This window comes from Coenobita brevimanus, chromosome 18 (assembly GCF_032717465.1).
Source record: "Coenobita brevimanus isolate Jiangsu-jjx chromosome 18, ASM3271746v2, whole genome shotgun sequence".
Classification (NCBI taxonomy): domain Eukaryota; kingdom Metazoa; phylum Arthropoda; class Malacostraca; order Decapoda; family Coenobitidae; genus Coenobita; species Coenobita brevimanus.
In genome coordinates, this window is record NC_136971.1 from 38932313 (window position 1) to 38943782 (window position 11470).

General features: G+C 43.1%; 1 pseudogene; it reads right to left on the bottom strand.

Annotated features, from left to right (window-relative positions):
- Positions 1-10033, bottom strand: part of LOC145391476 (sodium-coupled monocarboxylate transporter 1-like) — a 48446-nt pseudogene extending 38413 nt beyond the window's left edge.
- Positions 10034-11470: the final 1437 nt, after the last annotated feature.

Genomic DNA, 11470 nt, shown 5'->3' on the forward strand with positions numbered 1-11470 from the left:
AATGCAAAATTTTCTGGGGAGGGGGGCCTTCAAGCACCCCCCCCCCCAAACCCCCTAGCTGTATGGACTCGCTGCGCTGGCCAAAGTCATGGGCTGCACAGTAAAGAAGATACAAAAAAAAAATATTACGCCCCCTCTTTTCAACTTTCTGGGTACGCCACTTGAAGTGAGAGTGATGATAATGGATAGCGATGATAAAAGATGTGAGTGATGATAATGGATAGTGATGATGGATGTGAGTGATGATAAAGGATGTGAGTGATGATAATGGATAGTGATGATGGATGTGAGTGATGATAAAAGATGTGGGTGATGATAATGGATAGTGATGATGGATGTGAGTGATGATAAAAGATGTGAGTGATGATAATGGATAGTGATGATGGATGTGAGTGATGATAAAGGATGTGAGTGATGATAATGGATAGTGATGATGGATGTGAGTGATGATAAAAGATGTGGGTGATGATAATGGATAGTGATGATGGATGTGAGTGATGATAAAAGATGTGAGTGATGATAATGGATAGTGATGATGGATGTGAGTGATCATAAAGGATGTGAGTGATGATAATGGATAGTGATGATGGATGTGAGTGATGATAAAGGATGTGGGTGATGATAATGGATAGTGATGATGGATGTGAGTGATGATAAAGGATGTGGGTGATGATAATGGATAGTGATGATGGATGTGAGTGATGATAAAGGATGTGGGTGATGATAATGGATAGTGATGATGGATGTGAGTGATGATAAAGGATGTGGGTGATGATAATGGATAGTGATGATGGATGTGAGTGATGATAAAGGATGTGGGTGATGATAATGGATAGTGATGATGGATGTGAGTAATGATAAAGGATGTGGGTGATGATAATGGCTGCTGATAAGAAAAGCAAGAACCACTACGTCACCCACCTAAGGACGCCGCCATAGACAGCTGCCACAAAGACCCCAGGAACGCCAGTGAGGTGAACCAACTTCTGCATGACCAGGTAAGGGATCACCTGGTCGGGTTTCTGTATCCTGCCTGATGTCAAGGGATCGCAGTCTCTGAAGGCAGCATAGGCAACCAGGCCGGCGAAGTAGAACAGACTCCACAGCAGCCACACACCCACGGCAAAAGAGATGACCAACCTGTGGGAAAAGCACGTAAATTAAGGATTGAATGGTACCAGCAGATACCTTTTAACAACAACACACCCACAGCAAAAGCGACGACCAACCTGTGGTAAAAACTTAAAAATTATTAGATATACTAACAGAGAAGAAGTACAACAGACCCCATAACAGCCACACACCCACAGCAAGAGATGACCAACCTGTAGTAAAATCAAGAGGCTTACGAGGTCCATATAAATTAAGCAATGGTGAGTGTATTTCAGTGAAGTACCCTGTAGTGAGTTGAAGCATTGATCTTCTGAGCACTACAAATGATAGTTCGTGTTTAGTGTTGGGACGATACGTGGATTAAGCAGTGTTATGCTGGGCCAGTATTTGTACAGTTTATGTGAATTCTGTGTTTTCAGCCCTTACCTTGAGGATTTTTATGCGCATATGAAGTCTGCTTTGAATTTTCACATAAATGAATCTGAATACTTAAATATGCAATGTGTCCACACTCACTCCTCATTATGCAACTCCGTGAGAATGCAGTGGGGTTACGCATTTTTGCTGTGCCCGTCTTCTCTACGGATATCCACACACCCTTCTTACCCTCAGCATATTCCCTTCATTCATTTGACTGTCTTGCATCCACTCTAGTCTCCCCTTTTCCCCCACTGCCCATTCAACATAGGCATCCCACCAAATTGAACCTTTCTTACTCCTTGCTACCCTTGCATTCTTAACCACGCACTCCCTTCATCAGCTCCACACGTTTTCCAGATCCATTTATTCCTAATTCACTGACTCTAACTCATCTTTTCCATCGGTACTCATCTCACTGCTTTCACTTTAAACTTAGCTACTTGTCATTCCCGTTGTCCCCTTCCTCTCTATCCACCACGTTCCTCGCAGCAATATCTTTTATACAACAGTCTTATGATCAATGAACTTCCACCATCACCTCTAACTTGTTTCGTATCCATAACAGTTCTAAGCATCTTTCTAAAAATATTACAACCGGTTAGTTTCCTTCAATATAAGTAGGAAGGTACATAGACCGATGGATAGAGAAATGTAAACAAGGCCATCTAACCTTTGTGCCATAACGAGGTTGCCGATGGAAGCAAATCTCTGGTAGCTGGCCTGGTTGATGACAATGACCTCCAAGGTGAAGTAGAAGCCAAGCACGGTGGTCGACCAGAAGGTGTGGCGCACGAAAGGACTTGTGTTCATGCTAGGGCAGAAACAGGAGGCTGTGGTGTGGCCTGTTACTGTATGGTCATATATATTTTTTTCTCCTCTTTATTTCAGTGTCGTTGAATATTATAAAGCCTACTCTAACGTTAACTCTTACCTGTATGACTTTATGTTTTTTTTTTCTTTTATAATTTTATTCACGCCCAATTTTATGAAGTTGACTCGAATAAATGGGCTTTATTATATATATGAGCAATATATGACAGTAGATTGTCTTTATTGAAATTAAAAGCACACCATAATTTTATCTCCTCTCAACACACACACACACACACACACACACACACACACACACACACACACACACAGAGAGAGAGAGAGAGAGAGAGAGAGAGAGAGAGAGAGAGAGAGAGAGAGAGAGAGAGAGAGAGAGTTTTGTGCTTCACGGTTAAAATACACACATTTCCCTTATCACAAGAATCAAACGGTACTCCCATTGCAGATTCTGGCGCTTTCCGTCATTTGGAATTTGCTCCGAAGTAACGGTGACTCACTTGAAGAACCCTATCCTGGAGCCCTGGTCAGCTATGGTCCAGACATTGACAAGACCAATTTCCTGGCAGCAGATGATGACCACGACCAGCACCCCGCCGAACATGAGCAGCGTTTGCATCACATCAGTATACACCACGGCCTTCACACCACCCTGCAACCACACAGCCCCGTCGGTTAAGGAAGCTCCCTAACGCCTTTTCTCAAGCGATTAAATTTGCTTATTACATTTTACTGTCCTCTTTTGCGTTATGTAAATCATTCAAACATAGCCATACTCTGCATAAATAACGTACAAAAGGATATTAACCAGCCACATCCAAAAATAAATCGCTAAGGAAGAGGTGTTACGCAGACTCCTTACCTGACGACATGACAGACTACATCTACCTCTCACTTAACCCCTTCCTTACGCTGACGTCCTTTGTAGTTATTCTTGATAGCCACGAACGATGTTATTATTATTTTTTGTGTTTACTTTGGATAGACCTCCGAGGGAATTAATGAAGGCTATATCTAACCCCTCCAGTTGAGAGAGAGAGAGAGAGAGAGAGGGAGAGGGAGAGAGAGAGAGAGAGAGAGAGAATCACCCAACCTGCATATAATTTCATAAAGATTGATATACCGACACGAGAAATGAGTCCTCGGTTTGAAAGGCGTAACAGCTACACACATTTTCATCCATCCTATTTCACTTTTGTATTTCACGTTACCGACTCATTTTCAAGCAAGAAGCATTTAGTGAAGATCAAGGTGCTCTCCAAGTCGCTCTCTGACGAAACTTATATAATTAGCCTATTATACAATTTTTTTCAAGTTTTTTTTTTCTATATAGGCAAAATGTCAATTTTGATTTCTATATGACATAAGAGAATGAGATGAGGCTCCAGTATTCTTTCCAGTGTTAATAATATAGGACTAGCGTTTGAATATCTCTCAAAGGGTGAATGATTCTTGTTGATGGTTCTCCAGACCACAGAAGTAGTAGAAGTAGTTTCAGCAGGAAACCTGACCTGACATGAGCTAATCTAAATGGTTAAAGAATGTGAAGGACCCACGGAGATCTGCCTGACCTAAAGGAGACTAGGTAGACGAATGGACTTAACTGAGCATGACCTTCCTAACCTAACATCACATAACAAGGCCAAATGGATGATACAGACTCAACTGCACTGATAAACCTGATTGAATTTAATTTGCATGACCCCAAATGAACTGAATTTAGGTGAACGGAATGGGGTGGACCAAAATTAAGATAGATCTGATATTTCAACTGCCCTGATCTGATCGATACAGCCATACTTGCACCAAACATGTGATCGACGGGAGGACCTAAGGCTCAGGGTCCGTCCAACGCTCAGACTCGGACACTGAAGCAAACCTAACCCAGTGCTTCGTTTCATCTCGTCGATCACATGTTTCGAGCAAGTTTGGCCATACACTGAGACTACCTGGCTGGTTCCCGCCTTGCAACTCACCACAGAGATGTAGAAGGTGCACACGAGCCCCATAAGCACGATGGAACCAAGAACAGAGAGACCGGTGACGGTGGAGAGAGCCAGGGAAGGCGCGTAGAGACACACCCCCATATAGATGAGCATTACAATGAGCTGAATATGGTACCAAGGAGACGCACTGCCCTCGACTTGAATCGCAACTCCAGGTACTGTGACACAGAAAAAAGGCATGAGCTTTATGATGTGGATTGAGGTACAGCTGGCCGCACTCCCGCGAGGGCCACAGCGTTGTCAACGCTGGCCAAGATATTGACTGTGAAACACTAGTAGAGAGATGCGTTCGAAGCATCCACAGCCAGTAAGAGAGAGTCGTACAGAGAGAGTTTGGGGGGGAGGAAGGGGGTTTGAGGAGAGTGGGGGGATACCTATGCACGAGAGGTGAAGGATGACGTCTGAAACAGATGAGTGGAAGGCTGGTAGCTATATATAATAAAAATCTACAATACCTGGTAACAAATCATATATATTTTAATACCTTTATTGTCAAGTTATTACCGCTGTGAAAAGTGGCACAGTTAATGCTTGGAAACCATAAAGCATAATGCTATTGAATACAGCAAATGTGAATCCTTAATACTGCATGCGGTAATTGCTGACACCCCTAGCACACACCTCCGTATCCTCCTTATCAAGCGTTTCCTAACACCCGACAACAAACACCGCATTTAGGGATGCTGTATCACTCTTTTACCTTACTATTTTTTCTACATTCTGATTAATGATACTAAACGCTAAATCCTATGGTCAGATTTTGCTATGTAAAAATTTACATAGTACGAGATAGGCAAAGAGGCACGGACACGATGGCAACTGATGGTTGTTTGTAAAAATGAAATTATGGGCGTCTTGACCAATGAGGCTTTAAACAATTTGTGATCTCTCTCTCTCTCTCTCTCTCTCTCGCTCGCTCTTGCTCTCGCTCTCGCTCTCGCTCTCTCTCTCTCTCTCTCTCTCTCTCTCTCTATATATATATATCTATCTATCTATCTATCTATCTATATATATATTTTTAATCTGCTATCATGTGAAGGTCAATGGGAGCCCTGATAACTCCACGATGCGATGACGCAACGATGCGATTTTAAAATGCTTGTTAGGTAACGCTAGATATGGGCGATGTTGATATGTGCCAGTGGTGTCAGCAGCTGCCACATTCCGGATGAAGTTACTTACATTTGTTACATGTGATTAATAAACAGCATTCTGATTCATTATTTTCAGGCAGTTTTTGTCTGTATTTTACGGCGTCCATTGCTTGGAAACGACAATAAAATAAAATACGATTAAAGTCTACAATTATGAATCTTGATCGGTTGTCTTTGTTTTGCAGTATAATATTTAAAGTTGATCTTTTTACTTTTCATGATGGCAAAAGTAACACCGAAAAAAAAAAAATCTTTTAATAAATATTACACTTTTCTGTCGCCTCAACAATCGTCATATCTCGCCTCTCGTGTACAGGCACCCACCTACCCACCTCAAACCCGCTCCCTCCCTCAGTCCTGTGAATGCTTCGATCAGAGCTCACTACTAATGATTCGCGGTTACTATCTCGGCCAGCGTTGCCAACACTAAGGTGGCCCTCGCGGGAGTGCGGCCAACTGTACTTTATTATCACTATTAGTAGTAGTAGTAGTAATAGTACTATTGGTGGTGGTAAAGGTGGTGGTGGTGACGGTGGTGCTGGTGGTAGAGGTGGTGATATTATTATTATTATTATTACCATTATTATTATTATTATTATTATTATTATTATTATTGGGTTGAAACAGGGATGTGTCATGTCTCCATGGTTGTTCAATCTGTACATGGATGGGGTAATAAAAGAGGTACAAGGTAGGGTAGTGGATGTTGGAGTGGCCCTGGTGAGAGAGGATAGTGTTTGGAAACTCCCTGTACTGTTGTTTGCAGATGATACTGTGTTGTTCAGTGAAGACAAAGGGGAGCTGCAAGGCTTGGTGGATGAGTTTGAGAGAGTGTGTAAGAAACGGAATCAAAAGGTGAATGTAGGGAAGAGTAAAGTGATGGTCTTTGAGAGAGGTGAAGTCAGTGAATGTATAGCGAGGTTGGATGGTGAGGAATTGGAAAATGTGAGTACGTTTAAGTACTTGGGTAGTGTGATGAGTAAGGATGGAGGTTTGGAGGGTGAAGTGCTTGAAAGGGTACAGCAGGGAAGAAAGGTTGCTGGTTCTTTGAAAGCAGTGATAAGAAACAGGGAAGTGAGCATGGAAGTGAAAAAGTTACTACATGACAGTATTGTGATACCAACTCTAACGTACGGAAGTGAAGCTTGGACGTTGTTGGAAGGACACAAGTCAAGAGCGAGAGCAGTGGAAATGAGTTATTTAAGAGGAGCCTGTGGAGTCACATGGAGAGACAAGCTGACGAATGAGGATATAAAGGAACGTTGTGGTGTTGATTGGATGTGATAGGAAGCGTTATGAGGAACACACTGAGGTGGTTTGGCCATGTGGAGAGAATGGAGGGTGAAAGACTGACGAAGAGAGTGTATGTGAGTGAGGTGGAGCGGGGGAAGAGGGAGGGGGAGGCCGAGGATGAGATGGAGGGATGGGGTGGAGAGGTATATGAGAGAGGGGTGTGTGAGTTGGGAGCAGGGCAGTGAAATGGCGGGGGACAGGGCGACTTGGAGGCGATTTGTTTGTGGCCACCCCAAACGGGATTGAGGCGTCTGGCAATAGATAGATAGATAGAACAGATTATTATTATTAATAGTGGTATGTGGGGGAGCTCACCATCCACTCACTCGATGTATTGCTGCTCTCGGGTGTCTGCCCTTTCCTCTCTTCCATCCTTCTTTCCTTCCATCCTCTTCTGTCTTTCTGTCCTTCATTCTTTCCTCTTCCTTCTGCCTGTGGGTGACTTTACACTGAGTGACAAGCCAAATGGTTTCCTGTACACCAGGAAACCATTTACTATGCTGGGTGGTAACCATATAACCAGATTTTGGCACCTGGTGGTTTAGTGAGTAATTACGGCGCTCCAATCGGATTGAGCCGGTGAAGGTTTATATCCAAGGGATGGTTGGGGTTGATTGCTCATGTAATGCCACTCAGGGATGAATGAGGCTGGTCACTCTATTCTTAAATGTTGAGACCAACTGCCTAGCCCCGGCCTCCTACGCTCCTCTTGGGGCAATGTAGGATTGGATGATGGATGGATGGATGGATTATTATCATTATTATTATTATTATTATTATTATTATTATTATTATTATTATTATTATCATCATCATCATCATGATCATCATCGTCATCATTCCTATCTTCAAACAATATTTTCAGATTAAGGGAGATGTATCAAACGCATGGGAGGCAATTAACCCCAGTTAATGCCATTATTGGCACACCTTCTTAATTTAATACAGCAATCTGCCTCTAAGGAAAACTAAGAGTGTACGTCATACAAAGGAAATAACCACTACGAAGACACATATATCTTTTTTGTGTTTAATCTTGCAATGCTTCCAGCTTGAATCCCATCTCCAAGTACCACCAACACAATGGCGTGAGTTTAGTGAACATACATGGCCATATCATTGAAACTGAGTACTTTTTATTATTATTATTATTATTATTATTATTATTTACAGAAATTTCTCAAACATTTAAAGATCGTGTACAGTTAAAGAAGCAACTGTCTTCCCAGTTCTGTCTAAAAAAAAAAAATTACAACTTGCGAAGTGCCTTGAAAAACCCTATCGGTACTAGTGTGTGTTTCAGGTGGTTCGATATTTCCCTTATGTCTTCGTCACAGTTTGGAAGATACTTGTGTGTGTCTGTACAGTAACATGTTTGAACTTTTTTTTTTAATCTTTACTTCATGCCGTCGTGTGGGATGCAGGAAAATCACATCTAACAGTAATAACAAGTGTTTCCCCAATAAGTCCAAATTGAAGGTTTGTTTACATTTTCGTGCACTCAGCTTTTATAATGCAGGTCCTTAATACCTGCACCATGATTACGTCTTTGTGATTCGTGCACTACTTTCAACTTGAACCACAGCTGCAGGTGCAACATCACAAAGCCAGGAGTTTACTGGGCTCTCACCAGGTTATAAATGATATTATAGAGAATTACCTGAAATAGGAGAATAACAACGAAATAGCCACCAAATGCCTAGGCTATGATAGTAGGAACCATGCATGGCATGTGAGGTGCCCTCAGTGCCTGCGGAGGATGCCAAGAGAAAAGACGCAGAACAACAGAGCCTCACCATTTTGTGCCTGCCTCACAACCCTGCCATCCAGTTTGGTGCCAAGCTCACTGGGATGTTAACCCTTCACCACCGTACCTGGACAGGTTGTGGCACCCAGCAGCAGCCACATCATACAAAGAGGGGCGACCTCCTCAGACCACAGCGTGAGAGGAGACAAAACCATCATCAACTGGGTGCCAGGTGCCTCAAACAGACTGCTTGCACTGACACAGTAACGATCCAGACCGTTTGCACTGCCACGGTGGCCACTCGGGCCAAAGTTACCCTCATCCAGGTTGTAAAAGAGTATGGCAATTTAGACCAAGTTAGTGAAAAGTATGGCATTTTAAACCAGTTTAGAAAAGAGAACGACAATTTTAGAACAAGTTAGAAAAGAGTATGGCATTTTAGACCAAGATAGAAAAGAGTATGGCATTTTAGACCAAGATAGAAAAGAGTATGGCATTTTAGACCAAGATAGAAAAGAGTGGCATTTTAGACCAAGTTAGAAAAGAGTATGGCATTTTAGACCAAGTTAGAAAAGAGTATTGCATATTAGACCAAGTTAGAAAAGGAAATGTCAACTTTACACCCAGTTAGAGTGAAAACAGTGGAGGCCAAACACTGACCTGACTAATGGACACAAGACGCAGGTTGTAGAAGAGTGGAAGGGTGAGCTGGTGGGTGACGATGCTGCCCAACACCACACCCAGCAGAGTGACCCCTATTTGTGACCCGTATAAGTACACTTCAGTGGGATTCCTGTAGAAAAATGGGGATGGGATTAAAATGAGTTTAGGGAAATACTTTGAGAGAATGGGAGACTGACTGGAAGAGTTTATGTGAGTGAGGAGGTGGAAGGGGAGACCAAGGATGAGATGGAGGGATGGAATGGAGAAGATGTAGAATGAGAGACTGAATGGAAGAGTGCATGTGAATGAGAAGGTAGGGGAGAGGGAGACCAAGGATGAGATGAAGGGATGAAGTGGAGAGGATGGAGAATTAGAAACTGACTAGGAGAGATGCTGATTCCTTCAGGTTTCGCCATTAATATTCTGCTATGACTTGTTTGAATATCATGTTAATTTGCAGAAAGATTTGTTTATGGAAGAATGTATAGGAATTTATTGAATCACTCGTGTTGTTGAATAGTCAGCCCTAGAGAGAGAGAGAGAGAGAGAGAGAGAGAGAGAGAGAGAGAGAGAGACTAACCTAGTACAGATATAGCCGAAATGACGCCACCAAGGAGAGAGAGTGCCACGGGGCAGGGTGTCATGGCGCTGCTGCCCAACAAGTACTCCTGCGTGGACTCCTTGCCGCGACTCCTGTAGGCTGTCCACACCCCGATACCGAGTAACACCGCCAGCATGAGACTAAACACAGCATAATCCACGGTGCTGAAGTGCTCAGCAGCGTGACTCTCATCCGCTGCCGACGCCATCACTCCACGACCCCGACACTGCTGCCAATAAAGGCGGTATTGATTACGTTCAGTTCACGTTCTGTACTCGGCTTTTTGGCTCTAGGTTTGACTGCCATAAATAAAGCATCGAAAATTAGGCACAGAATTCTTACCTGTCGACTGCAGTTAAGCGATTTAATTTCTAAGATACATTTTTCTCCAAAAATACGATACGTGGAGCATTTTATCTATCTGTATATCTGTCTATATCTATCTACCTATCTATTCAGACGCCTTAATCATGTATCTCTCTCTCTCTCTCTCTCTCTCTCTCCATTTATCTATCTCTCTATTTGCTTCCGATGCCTATTTGTTGTCAGTCCACACAAGATAAAAATACGAGAGAGAGAGAGAGAGAGAGAGAGAGAGAGAGAGAGAGAGAGAGAGAGAGAGAGAGAGAGAGAGAGAGAGATGTATGGAGGAAAATAGAAAGGAGAAAGGAAGGAGGGAAAGACTCACGAAAGAGAGTAAATGAAGAGATTTGGAAAGGAAAATGAAACCAGGAGAGAGAGAGAGAGAGAGAGAGAGAGAGAGAGAGAGAGAGAGAGAGAGAGAGAGAGAGAGAGAGAGAGAGAGAGAGAGAGGTGCAGTGTGTCGGTGGGTAACTTAGTGTTCTTAAGTCAGCTGAGAGGGTGGCCCAAGGCGCCACTAACTTAACCTGTCCGTGTAGATAGAGATCGATAGATAGACTGGGGCAGATAGATGGGTAGACTGAGGTAGACTGGGGCAAATAGATAGACTGACTGAGGTAGACTGGGGCAGATAGATAGACTGAGGTAGACTGGAACAGATAGATAGATAGACTGAGGTAGACTGGGGCAGATAGATAGACTGAGGTAAACTGGGACAGATAGATAGATAGACTGAGGTAGACTGGGACAGATAGATAGATAGACTGAGGTAGACTGGGACAGATAGATAGACAGACTGAGGTAGACTGGAACAGATAGATAGACAGACTGAGGTAGACTGGGGCAGATAGACTGGGGCAGATAGATAGATAGACTGTGGTAGACTGGGGCAGATAGATAGATAGACTGTGATAGACTGAGGCAGATAGATAGACAGTTAGACTGAGGTAGACAGACTGGGGCAGATCGATAGATAGACTGGGGTAGTCTGGGGCAGATAGATAGACAGATAGACTGAAGTAGACAGACTGGGGCAGATCGATAGATAGACTGGGACAGTCTGGGGCAGATAGATAGATAGACTGGGGTTGACTGAGGCAGATAGATAGACTGAGGTAGGCTGAGGCAGATAGATAGACTGAGGTAGATAGATAGACAGATAGACTGAGGTAGACAGACTGGAGCAGATAGATAGATAAACTGAAGTAGACTGGAGCAGATAGTTAGACAGATTGAGGTAGACTGGGACAGATAGATAGACTGGGGCAGATAGATAGATAGAATG